This window comes from Manis pentadactyla, chromosome 2, assembly GCF_030020395.1.
Source record: "Manis pentadactyla isolate mManPen7 chromosome 2, mManPen7.hap1, whole genome shotgun sequence".
Classification (NCBI taxonomy): domain Eukaryota; kingdom Metazoa; phylum Chordata; class Mammalia; order Pholidota; family Manidae; genus Manis; species Manis pentadactyla.
Window position 1 is genome coordinate 79,681,134 of NC_080020.1, and position 14,290 is coordinate 79,695,423.

Genomic DNA, 14,290 nt, shown 5'->3' on the forward strand with positions numbered 1-14,290 from the left:
GTCTCCCAAGTATGGACTACTAGGCACTACCATTGGCTTTCACCATCAGAGGTTTGGCTCCTGCCTGTCTTTGTGCTCCTCTCCCCCCAGCTCCAGGTGGGTGTTGCTTAGAGATCATTCTGGTATCTTCAGCACACCAACCTGATGTGCTTCTCAAGCTCCAGGCTTTGTTCCAGTGAAGTCCTCTGACCAGTGTTCCCAAGCTCTGTGGTAGGGGGGTGGGGTTGGCCCTGGTGGACACATGGGCACCCCAGAGCCCTCTGAGGCTAAGGTCACCTATCCCAGGCCACTGCTCTCCCTTAGAGCATCCTCACTTGGCCATATTCAGCCTCCAATGGACTTGGGTTCCAAGAATATGGGTGAAAACTGGGAGAAAAGGTGGGTAGACAGTAAAAGATCCCTATAGGTCCCAGGCAGGTGTCAGGCAGGGTATCCTCAGGAACACTGGACGCTCCTCATAAACATGGGCACTAGTATGAAATTCAACCCTGTTGAATTCCTCCTTCATTTATTGGAAGGCCTTGGTTAAAACCCACCTGATGCTCACCTGTCTTGGACATTTACAATATTAACTTTATTACTAAAAGTGAGTGCTTAAGGGATATAGTGTGCCATATCTATTCCACCCTAAGTGTATATTAATTCAGTTGAGGACTATAGATATCATAATCTTCATTTTATGGATGAGAAAACAGAAGTACAGAGAGATTATCTAAAACCCAAGTGCCTGAGCCAGGATTCTAAACTCAGAGCTCAGTGCATAAATGCCAAACTGCACCTCTTCATCTAGCCTGAAGGATTAGGTGAGACTGAAGAGTGCTATTCCAGTATACAATTTTCATGATTTAGTCAATATAGAGATATTGAATCAATAAAAATCTAAAATACTTTATACAGGCTATGATATTTTGTTAACATAATTGCTCTTTGTTCAGCCAACGTTGCGAGAAAATTCAACATCTTACAAAAAGTCAGTAATGTCAAGTGAATTCTCCTCTTAGTGAGTCTACACATTACTCAATGTCCAGTAACTGAATGAGAAAAATATTTGGAAAAGTTTTATCAAGATACTATCATTCATCTAGTGGCAGGTATATCAAACAAACAAACAAAAAATCACATCTATGAACAATTCATACTAGTACCGAAATCTCTTAGCGAGCCAAGAGCTTGAATAAGATCTATAACTTAACATAGTTAGAGAATGAAATGGACTACATTTCAAAATTTGGGGTTGATGTAACTGTCTGTTAAATTACATTCACATTTCACTTGCTAACTGCTTAGATCTTGTGTGCCTGCAGGGCTGCACAGCCCAGCCCCTGCCTCTCTCAAGCCTTTCACAGCCCTTCCTCTCACTCTGTGCTCCAGCAATTCTGGAAGCTTCAGCTCCTGAGAGCCCTGCCCTCTTTGGGGAACACTCATCTCCCTACAACCTAAATTCTGAACAACAGTTGAAGAATCACTTCCTCCAGGAGATCTTTCCTGCCCTTGGGAATAGATAATGTTTCCTGATGATACATTAGCAGAACCCTCTGGACTTCCCTAGCAAAATCTCATCGGCCTTTACTGGGATCACTCACTCTGCCTGTCCTTCTTGCCAGGCTGTAAGTCCAATGAGGGCAGGGAGTCCTCAGCCCTGCTCCCTGCTGCATCTCCAGGGGCTAACCGATGGCCCTGAACATAATAGCTGCTCAACATCTATCTGTTGAATGAATGGACATCTGTATGTGGTCCCTCAAAGCACTTTGCATTTATCTTTCATAAAATATGCAGTTTATTTTTTAAATTGGCTACTGAAATTTTGCAGAAAGTTAAATTCCAATGATTTCTAAGGGGATTAAAATTGGGATTGGAACCTCAGGTCCCTGACTGTCAGGACTCTTTCTCTAGGCCTGTTTAATGACTGAACAGGACCTCTCATCATTCTTAGATTTTCCCTTATCATCCTGGGTCCCTGCTCTCCCCTACCCACAGCTCACTGTCTGTAGAATCTCCATATCTGAGCCTGCGTGGGCCCTTTGTGTTGGTTCGACTGGGGCAATTTGATCACTAGACCTTTGCTGTTGGGCTTTTTAAAAAAATATGCTAATGTTGTATTTGGTTAATCTGTGGTTAAACACTTCTTGAAAGTTTCAGACCTCAGCTTCTTGGTGATTTCAAAGTTTCCACAGATTGTGTGTCATTCACAACCTAAGGATCTGGAAGGAAACCTGCCTTTAAAATGCAGTTCCCAGTGATTTCCTTCTGAAAGGTGATATGTCTGTTTTTCTAACATCTCCAAGCCACTGGAATGTGCATTGGCAATATTTCTAGACCAGATTTCTGGGGAACTGGCTCACTTGTCTAAGAGACACACTTAAGTTAAAGACACTAAAATCTCAACAAGCCGCTTGGCTACTCTGACTACACAGATGGCTGCTTTGGAGACCAGCATATATATGGGCTGAGTTAAACAGGCATCGCTCTGGAAGCAGAGGACTGTCCAAATGATTTAGAAGCAAAGCTTTAAGTTTTATCATTAAGAATATCATAAATGTCTCAAGTGCTCAGACCACTGATATGGTTCAGTATTCATTCATTCACTCACTCTATGTATTTCCTATGTAGGGGCTATGGGCCTGGCTCTGTCCTAAACCCACATGAATCAGCCACAATCTCTGTCCACACAACCACAGTGCACTGGTGGAAGTGTTCCCCCGATGGAAGGAGTAACCAGCCTTGCCTTGGAGGAATTGGGGGTGGAGGGCTTCCTAGAAGAGTCTCCATTTGACCTGCATCTTGAAGGAAAAATGGTAACCATTTACCACTTTTAGAAGAATGTGGCAAGGGAACCTCAAGGCAACTGTGGGGTAAAGGCATAGCATCAACAAAGAGCACTCGGCATTCCAGAAACTTCTAGGAACATGGTGTGCCCAGAACACAGGTGCCCCTAGAGGGTGCCAAGAACATTTCTGCAGAACATGGTGACTTGGTCTTCATACATTGACTGTAACAACCATTACATCTAATATCCATAAATTAGCTGGTCTCTTCTTGGACCTATTTTTTATTTTTATCTTGAACACTTCATGAAGGTCTGAGTTCCATTTATATGCTATAGGCTGTGTAAAGATGTACTTCCTTTTATTTGTCCTAAAATACTTCCTTAAATGATCACCAGCAGGGGCATTTTTTCTTCTTTTGATAATTACAGCTCTTTGGTACTCCTACCTAATCCCCAGGTGTCACATAGATAAAGAAAGGATTTGAAAGGCACCATTGAAATCCTGACTAGGGTAACTATGCCCACCTAAAAGCTCAAATCCATCCCCCTTTACCTTCTACCTCACGCCCACAGCTGCATGTTGCTTTTTTGTAACTCCTTCCCACTTTGATGACCTCCCTTGATGTTAATGTTATTCTTTTATTTGTTTCTAAAATAAAACCAGAAAATAAATTTATTAATGTGCAGTGAGAATGAGGCCTGCTGAGTGACTCTTGGTAGCCAGAGCAGGACGTTGGGAAGGATAAGCCTGGCTGCTGGTGAGAAGGATCCAGGTGCTGAATGGTGCCAGGTGCTGAGAGCCCGTGGTATCCGTCTCCACAGTAGGGACACACTTGGCACCTGGACTAGACTGGCCAAGTCTGATAAAAATGTTATGGGCAATGAAAAGTCCTTAGAAGTTGTATAAAAAATGGTTTTGTGAACAATTTCCCTCCTGCCCCAGAACACCTTGGAACTCTTCCCTGAAAAAGAGTGCTTTTAGCTAGAGCTGTTTTGGAATTTTCAAAGGAAGGGACTGAATTCTAGTCTTGAACAGTCCTGGGAGTAAATTGTTAGCTCCTGTTTGACTTCTCCTCCTGCTGAGAGAACAGAACTTGTTCTGGCCCTTCCCACTTTGTTTCTCCTTTCTTCTTGGTCCACCTCACCTCAGCCTTCCCACCCTCCCTGGGCAGTGTCACCCGCTCCCAGGGCAGGCAGTAGGACAGGGAGGCTGGATAAAGAGCACAGGTGTGGGTCTGACCCCAAGGGAAGGGGGCAGAGAGGAGAGGTGGACAGATGTGAGACCCCCCAGCAATCTAAGCAAGTGTGACCCAGGCCGCTGTGAGCTGTCTCCATGGAGTCCCTGTCGCCAAGGAGCTGGCTGCCATGCCCAGTTACCAGCTGGGAGAAGCACGGCCCCAGTACGTGAAGATGGATTCCAGAGAGCAGCGATGGGCCTGGTCAGTTAGCCACCTGAACTTGGAGGTCTGTAAGGTCAGTGCTTATGGCTCTCTCACCTGGAGTCCTCCTCACCTCATCCCACCTGGCCAGCTTCTGCTCATCCTTCAGGTCCTGATTTGAATGTCATTTCCTCAGGGAAGCCTCAGGTTCATGCCAAACCTTGGGAGTGACTGGGCTTCCCTGCTATTGTAACATAACTTTACTGTAAGGTCTGATTCAATTATCTGACTCCCTGGATTTTAATATGACTGTGTCTATATATTGTTACCCACCAAATCCATAGTACGTGGCAGTTCTTGGTCCCTGGCAGACACTCAATAAGTAGTTGCTGAATAAATGAATGACTAGTCATTGGTGCAAGACAGAAAACTGTGTGACAGTCATAGTTTCAGGAATATGCTTCTCCTGAAATGGACTGTTCTAGATATAAAAGTCACCATAATGGTGGGGTATTTTCAATTTTCAGGCTGAGTTTTCAGAACAATTTCAGAAACCCCTTGAGGTTAAACATTTCAAGTTAGAGCAATGTTCCTGAGTCATACTGGCTATTTCCCTGCCTCTGTCTTGGAACAGAGTCTGGAGCAAGAGAGATGGAGATAAAGGGATCCAGTGGAAATTAGGTCCCAGTCCTGCTTTGATCGCTAACAGGATCCTAAATTTCTGCTCTGACAAGTTGTGTTCATGCAACTTTCCCCCCTTTGGTTACTAAGAGCCCTAAAAGACTTAGTAGATGTGAGAATATGTTGGCTGATTCTCACACTGGCTCAAACCTGGATTATCCTGCTATTGTTATTGTTTTGGGGTATAGGTTTCAGGGTGAGGGGAATATCTCGTCAACTGAATGAGAGGAAGGGAAGATGTGGATTGGGATATAAAACCTCCTAAGATGTTTTGGGAGGAGGTTGCGCCTTGGAAATAACACAGGGGCTCTGAGAAGACGGGAGTTGCCGAAAGGGGATCAGAGCAAGAAGGGATACACAGCCATGGAGGCCCATTCATGATTTTGGAAAAGGTGCAGAAGGTGTAAAAATGGACACTGAGGTTTGCCAGACTCTGAAATGATCATTTGGTACCAACTAACACTCTTCATTGGGAAAAATGAGGGCAGTTCTGTGGTATATGAGGAAGCACTTCCTGACAGTGAAGTATATACATCCATTTAAGACACTCAGAACATGTCCATCCTGAAATACGTCTAAAATGCTCAGCCAAGTCGCCCAAGGCCCTATGGAACATTACATGCTGCTGAAAACCACGTTTTGGTAGAAACTGCTCCCCTGCTCTGCGCACAGACCACTTCAACCTCAGCCCACCAGGGAGAGCCCGCTGGGGCCCCTCTGCTCCCAGAGCACCCACTGGAAGCACCCAGGGAGAAGAGCACCTTCCTGGGCCCCTGAAGTTCTGTGGCATGCTTGGAATGGGTACTGGCATTAGAAAAGATCTGCCTGCCAGCCTTAACTTCATCAAGTTAGCTCCATGACCTCAGGCTGTTTCCTTAACTACCCCTTTTTCATCTGTAAAATGAAGGTACAGCAGCCTTCCTTGAAGGTTGGGTACAAGGATTTCAGATAATGTATGTCAAGTATCTACCACACAGAAAATGTTCAACAGATGAGAACTGTTATTACTATTTAACTTGGTGGGGCATAGAAAGCAGATCTGGATTTGGACCCCAGTTTTGCCACTTACTATCTGTCAGATCTTGGGCAGGTTACTTAGCCTCTCTGAGCCTCATTTTCTTTATTTGTAAATTGGAGAGAATGCTACTTGCCTTCAGTGGCATTACAAGAATTAGAATTCACTTAAGAAATGTGCCTAATTGGGTGCCTGGCACATGGTCGTATACAGTAAAAGTAATCTGTTAGGATTCTTTGTAGATCAAAGGAATGGACATTCTTGATGTTGGTTTGTACAGAGCAAGTATGTGTAGGCATGACAAGCCAATTTGAATGGTTCTGTGGAAAGCAAATTGTCTTCTAAAACATGCTGCATTATTTCCCCAGGTTAGACCAGTCCTGAACCTGTGAGCAGCAGGGGCAGAGGCTGGGGCCTGGCCCGGGGCCCACTTCCTCTCCTTCGGGGTCCTCCCTCATCTGTCCCTTTTCCAGGAGACATTTTCTCCTCCAGCCTCAGGTCCCCTGAGGAGAGCTGGAGCAATAGGTCACCATTATTTAAACTGTCATGGAATTTTCAGACCATGAGACTCCTGTGTCTCCCCAGCCTGGGCTGGCCTATACCCAAGAAGGAAGGAAGCCAGGCAGTGGAGGAGTTATAAAACCATTTTATATCCATCCTGTTTTTAACTGATTTCACAGCAGGGGAAGAAAAATCAGAATCCTTCCTACATAACCTTTCAATTGGGGAGTCCTCCTCTGGTCGGGAAACCCATGTGGGGAGAGCGGGAGCCAGGCCAGGCTCTTGGGCTTTGAGCCCAGGCAGCACCAGCACAGCTGGCTGCCTCTGGGGGCCCCCGGGGCACCCCCTCTACACAGCTTCGAGAGAAGGGTAGCCCTGCCCATGCCGGGCTGCCCTGGCCTCCAGATGCACCCAACTCTTTCCCATTTATCTGTAGCCCAGGTGCCAGCTAGAGCCTCACAGGCCTTAGATCCAGACAGATATCCTTTGCTCAAGCCCACCATGTGGGCCCGTGGGAGCTCAAAGTCCTCCTGGGATTTTTGCGGATTCCTGGGTCCCCAGCCAGCAGGGCTGGCTAACATATGATTAGTCTTTCGAATTTTTTATATCTTGTGGCAGGAATGTGGCCCCCCAAAATGGTGTGTGAAGTATTCTATCAGGATTGGTTGGTTGTAAGAGCAGCCATGTAACACTTCAGAGAAAATAATGAAAACATGCATGTGTGAGACTTTCATTCTTAAAAGACAGTTCAGCCATCACCTACAGCTTTGTGTGTGTGTGTGTGGTGGTGGTGGTGGGGGTTCTCTGTTAAGCATTTTTTAATATAAACACTGACCTGAGGGAGGGAAATTGGGTGATTGAGGAACAGGAGAAAGGGAGATTTTTCATATTTTTTTAACCTCTGAATTTTATACCACTTACATGTCTAAGTATATGTGCCCATATGTGCACACATGCAGACACACATATATAGGTACCATATGTATACACGTGTATGTATATACTCACATACCATATCCCTTATGCTCTTGCCCTCCTTCATCTAAGATGCCCTAGGCCTTTCCCTCTGCAGAGCCAAACCTTCAAGAGCTGATTCCAAAACTCTCCTTTCCCCAACTAGTCAAGACCTCAGCTCTCCCTTATACTCTTTCTGAGCCCTGACGGAATTTCCAGTCAGTCTGGCTCGGGTTGGGACCCACTCACAAACTGCCTCACAGTAGCGCTGTCTGTTCCCGACAGCAGCTCTGGACTCCAGTCGGGTCCTTAAGGGCAGACACAGCCATCGCACAGTTTCTTTGGATCCTCGCAGCACATGGCTGAATGGATGAATTAGAGATGAAGGCAAAACTAGACAATTCTGAAGGAAAAGGGCATGGCTACGATAAAACACCCTGTGGAACCTATTTCAGGTACCTGGTCTAAGCTCTTGCTGCTCCTAGAAACAGCTGGAATGGCTGAAGTGGGACGCTGTGTGTCATTGGGCCATTACCTGTCTCTCTTCTGTTGCAACAAGAAGAGCAGCTGGGTCTTTCCCAGTGGATGCATTTTGGATGAACATCCTGCTATGGGATCAGGTAACCAGCTCTACAGACTATGGTAGACTAGCACCAACAATGAGACTAAGACTTGAGAATTTTTTTTTAAATTTAAAACAAGATTAAGCAGAAACTATCTTTTGAAGTGAATGATCTCGTCCTAACACTTCTAAATAAGGACAAATATAGCAAGCAGGGGAAGGCTAAGGTAGTAAGGAGGTGGTAGAGAGGGAAGGTGAGAGGGCCCCAAGGACAGAATCCCTCCATAGAGGGCATCTTCCCTGACATCTTACAGGGAAACTACCCTCCCTTTTGAAAGTGGAACCCAAAAAGGGGAAGGACGCCCCTACCACCCCCACAGCTGACCTCCCCAGCAGGGCCTGAGGGTGAGGAGTCCCATCCCTGAAAGACCTAGAGGCTCTCACAGAGCTTGTCCCCGTCCCCGCTCCGTGTGAACAGTGCTGACCCTCGGCTTGTGCTGCTACTGCAGGAAGAAACTCCAACAACAAAGGCCTGAGCTGCACGCTGCCTCGGTTCCTCACAGGCAGCCACAGCTCCACGCGCTCAAGGCAGACGGCTGCATCCTTCCTGCCTCCCAGAAATGCATCTCCCAGTGACCGGGAGGCTGCTCTGCTGGGCAGCAAGGCTAAACAAATCAGCCGGGCACCTCCTCACCATCATCTCCCGCCGACGCTTCATCTCTAACTCCCGGGGCACTGTCTTCCCACTGAAACCCAGATGTCTGTCTTAGGAGCCCAAAATAAAATCTCATCTCTTTGTGGTCAAGCCCGCATCTGCCTGGGGTTAGCAGAACAATGAGTCTGCCACCCAGGGTCTCCCTCCTCCGTTTCTGGGGATCCCTAGAGATGCCGCCAGGGGGCGTGCTTGCCACTCCATTCACCACTTGTGGTTCCACTGCTATCCCCCAGTCTCCACGTGCAGTGCACGCTCCCTCCCTTGCAACTCGTGTCTCTAGGATGTGCTTTTTAAGGCACATGGATTCACTGTAAGTGGGGACCAAACTCCTTGCAGCTACACCCCATCATTAATCCCTCACCACCTAACTCCCCAGTCCAGGACTGAGGGTAGTGCTTCCTGAATATCTGGGGGATAAGAAATTGGATCCTTGTGCTCCTCCTGGGGCTCAAAGGCCCTAAAATCCTGACCTCAAGGCCAGGTCTATCAGGCTCCCCACTTCAACAAGATAGTTTAGAATAGTCTGTGCCAACACGAGTCTAGACCCCTCACCCCAATCCCTCTACCCAGAGCAGGGAGTACTGTCCTGTGCTCCTGGCCTGTGGCCTGCTCACACTGACCCAGCTCAATGGGCCCCAGGAACTTCCATTTCCTTCAGGAGAAACCCCCTCTCTAGTTCCCCAGGACCCAGATAGAACAACCTGACCTCCATTACACTCATTCAAACACCCTGTGGGATGTGGTAGCAGAATAACACCCAAAACATACACATCTTTGTTCCCAGAACTCATGAATACACAGCTACATGACAAAAGGAAATGAAGGTTTCAGATGGAATTAAATTTGCTAATCAGTGACCTTGAGAGAGGGCAATTACCCTGCATTATCCATAGTGCTGGCTTTGAAGGTGGAGGAAGGGGCCACGAGCCAAGAAATGTGGGAGGCTTTAGAAGCGGAGAAAAAACTTTACAGCCTCTGAGAATGTATATAGCCCTGCCAACACCTTGATTTTTGCCTGTGAGAACCATGTCAGACTTCTGACCCAGGGGACTACAAAATAATAAATCTGTGTGTTTAAGTCACTAAGCTGGTGGTGGTTTGTTGTGGCAGCAAACAGAAAACTAGTACACAGGGGATACCAGTATTTCTGTCTCAATCTTTACTTTAGGAAAATTATTCTCTAGTTCTTTACCGTTTAGCATCTTACTCTGCAACTGCCATACTCAGATTCATGATGTCTTTACCATTTGCTCCAAGACCAACTTACTTTACTTAGGTATAAATAGATTTTATCCTGGTGATTTCCTTGAAGCCAAGAGAATCTGTTCCAAAGTTAATTAGTGTCCATCTCCAGAAACTCAAATGGCAGTTCCTGTACTAAAATTATATATACTTTAAGTTCCTCTTCTCCAGGCACCCTGACCCATAAATGACAGATCTCTCTCCAAGTCTTCTTCCCTCCAATCCCATCACTGCTAGTGAGCAGGCCAGCTCTGCCTCTTACCTGAAAAACCAGCCAGCCTTGCTCCGCCCCCATTCCATCTCCCAGCTCTACAATAGGAGGGATTTTTCTAGAGTATGATTATCCTACTGTTACAAAACATTCAGTGGCTTCCCATTGCTCTCAGGATAAAGCACGAAGCCCTTAACAGCCTCTTGGGCCCTGCATGATCGGCCCCTGCCTATGTCCCTGGCCTCTCTTCCTGCACCAGAGTATGACTCCCAGTGGGTAGTCAGAGAGTGCTGATGCATGGAGTGTAGAATGGGCTGTGCAAGCAGATCCCCACATTTTTGTGGAATCAAGTTGGGATATACCTGTGACTATTATAGGTTGAATTGTATCCCCCCAAATTCATATGTTGAATCCTAGCCTCCAGGACCCCAGACTGAGTTTATTTGGAAACAGTGTTGTTGCAGATGTAATGAGTCAAGATGAGGTCACACTGGAGCAGGGTGGGCCCCTAAGACAACAGGACTGGTATTCCTATAAAAAGGTCAAGTTTGGATACAGACACGCACACAGGGAGCATGCCAGGGAAAAACCGGAGTTATGCTGCCACAAGCCAGGAACTACCAGGGGCCAGGAGAAAGGCCTGGAACAGGTCCTACCAAGCACCCTCAGATGAACGGTGGCCCTGCTGACTCCTTGGTTCTGGACTTCTAACTTCTAGAAGTGTGAGGCAATCAATTTGTTCTCAGCCACCCAGTTAGTGATATTTTACTACGGCAGCCCTAGGAAACCAGTACAGTTGCCCTCTGAGTTTCTTAGCAGCTTCAGATTTCTCCAGCACTTGCCCGTGGTGCACATAGTGCCATGTATGGAAGTATGTCCACCACAGCAGGGCCACCACAGCTGACAGTAGAGAAGCTTGCTTTCGGAGGTCCACAAAATATATTAAAATAAAAAATGGGAGTCCCCTGCCCTTTACACTCTCCACACTGCTTCTCAACTTCATGGAAACCAGTTGCTAAGAATTCAGCAAAGGAGATGGATTCCTGAGTTTGCCCTCAGTGGGTTAGTGTTCTCTTCTCAGAGATACTGAGGACTCAGTAACAACTCAGTTTTCTCAAAACAGTAAATGTTCCAGTGAGAACAAAACACAGCTTTGATCTCTTTCCTTTGCTCTTGTTTCTTACTTCCACACAGTTTACCCCAATCCTTGTGTTTTCTTAATTAAAACCAAAATTACTTGACTCCTCAGTCCCAGTTATTAAGAGGTGAAGCAGCTTGGCATGTCTGTGTTCTGAAAACTGCCTTGATAAAAGGTTACGTGTGAGAAAAGACTTCGCTAGGGGAGCAGCAAACACAAGCAGCCGCTGCCCCTTCCTAGCCAGGACGACTCTTCTATGTGGGATCTGGGAGGCTCATTCTCAGGCAAGTCCCACCATCTCCTGGGAGGAAGATGATGAATGGGCACAAAGGCCTAACGCTGGGTGGATGAGGCTTGAACGGGGTCAGGAACCTGTCAGGCTTGCTCATGGACCACAGACCCTGGGGGTGATCTCTCAGTGGAGAAATGCCCATGAGTGAGGCTGATGAGGTGAAGGCCGGGCTTGGGGAGGAAGAACAGAAAGGGAAAGGAGGAAAAGAAGGGAGAGGGAAAGACTAAAAGGGGTGAGGGAGGGAAAAGGAGGTGGTGAGAGGGCTGACGGAGAAAGAGCCCTCAGCAGCCTGACCCAGTGCCCTGTGGTCAGGCCTCAGTGGCCCATCTGCAGGCTCCTCAGTCCAGTCTTTGTCCATGTAGCCCATCAGAAGCAGGCTTGTGCCTGGGCAAGGCTGGCCTTCATTAGAAGGACCAAGCAATACCGTGTAACGACTGCAGGAAAGGCCAACTCACCCCCTATGTCTTCTCCATAATCCTGATGTTTGATGTTTGCCTCAACTTTCTTGGCCATTTGTTCCTATGGATTGAATCTTTGCCTTAGAGCAAATAATTAAAGCTAAGACTTCTTCAGTGTTTACATATTCCAAGCATTCTTTTAAGTGTTGTTCATGTATTAACTGATTTAATCTGTTTAGCAGCTTTGTGAGGTAGTGCCATTATCATCATCATCTCCAGATTTCAGATGAAGAAACTGAGGCGCAAATGGTGGAATAACTCACTCAATGTCATAAAAGCTGGTAAGCAGTAGAGCCAGAATTTGAACCCAGTCTGGCTGGCTCCAGAGAACACATTTTTCCCCTTGCAGTACACTAATTCCCCAAATGAAAACCAGTACATTGGGAAATTTACCACCACGGCTTTCACAGTCATGTGTTGCTCCCTAATTAGTGGCTTTTTTTTTTTTTTTAAAGGTTGAGAGGTTGTTTTGAAGATAACTAATGAGAAACATTTGGAACCTTGGCCTCTGAGTTCTTCTCTGTAGTCCTCCAACTGGGTTCACTCACAGTTACCGTTCACACTCCTGTGCCTACTCACTCACATACCCCTGAGGTGTGACTGGGAAGCAATAAGGCAGATTCTGTAAATCATAAAATTCAGTCTGATTACTTTGTGATACAGTGTGTAAAGCCAGGTCATCTGTACATTGAGTACTATCACTTAATTTTTTGGAAGCCAAATTACAACACTACATGATAGAAGAACTAGTTTATTTGTCATTTGAGTTTGTTAACACTTTTCTCTCAAGAAAAATAGTATCTAAGCTTCTAAAAGCAGTGAGATTACATAATAGTATTATCAAAACTAACAATAATAGCTGTGACAAACAGTCCTCTTGTGCAACTATTATGTGTTAGAATTCTAGATCTGGAAATTACCTCCTTCATTTTATAGTTGGGGACACTGAGGCAGAGAAGTGATAAAGGTTAAAATGATTCACCCAGGGTCATATAATTAGGTCAGTGTTTTCAATCCTAACCATACATTAAAATCACGGAAGCTTTTACTATGCAAATACTGGGACCCACTCCAGATCTGCTGAGTCAGGACACCAGGTGGGTGACATCCAAAGGATAGCTGGGGTTGAAAACTGCTAATGGGTTGGTCAGCAACAAGTACCTGTAGCCAAGGGTCCTGACCCAGAGTACAACACCTCTTGTTGCTTACTTTCCCACTGTTTCATTGCTATTCCCAAGATATGGAAAAAGACAGACACATGGTCATCTCTGTTTCACACTCATGCACAAAACCTTTAGGCAACTTTTCCCTGCAAATGCATGGCTACCTCTGTTTTGATACTTACCATAGTGCATTAAAAGTATCCCCTAACAGTGTGCCATACAGAATGATGCCTTATAAGGAAGTGACCTCATCTTTTTTTCAGCTTTATATGCCAGATACCAAGCTCAGTTCCTGGCACAAAATAGATGCTCAATAAGTGTTTGTATTTAAGAGAAAGAAGGGTGTGGGGACAAGTGCACAAGTAAATAAGAATGATTGGAATTTTTCACTTCCTGGGGCCCAAGATATTCTGAGGATAAGTAACCCTGTCTGTGGCAGGAAAGACATGTGTCAGAATTACTTAAAGGCCCATCAGGAAATCCTGGCCAATGGCACACACTGAACTGATGTGGGAAGTTTCTCATTATGCTCCAAGACAATACACATTCTGGGTAAAATATAGCAACAACATGTTATTATTGTTGTCAGTATTGTCATCATTTTTATCATTTCATAGTTAAACTCAAAATTAAGCAAGGAAAATTTCCAGGTCCCAGGAAAGAAGTAGAAACTCAAACCCCCAAAAATTGAGCAGGTGCTAAAAGCAAATGGTCCATAGGGATATCAGAAACAGGTACGGGCATAGAAGATGAGTTTTAAGATCTATACAAGAGAGAATTAGGCCTTAGGCTGGAGGTGGTAAGAGGCAGAAGTTGACCTCTTTCAGTGAAGCTAAATGCCAGAAAAGGCTGTTCCTCCCATAAAATAAGGACTAGAAAACTCAGCTCACTGTTCTCAGGATGCAGCAGGAAGCTGACCATCTGCCTAACATTGTGGGTGGTAAAAGAGTAGAACTCTTGAAATCAAACTTCCAAAACTGTACCATGTGTGGTGTTAGTCAAAACTTTCCAAACCATAACTAAAGGAAATTGTAGTAAAAGAAAAGAAAATAAAAAATATCCAAGATTGAAGGCCACCAGGGCAAACGTGAACCAAGCAATCCTGATGCCTGCATAATACAAGCTTATCGGGCTCCATAGGAAACTCTGCCTGCTGAAGGTGAGCTCATGGTACGTATGTCTAATTTCATGAAGAAACAAACTATCTTGCAA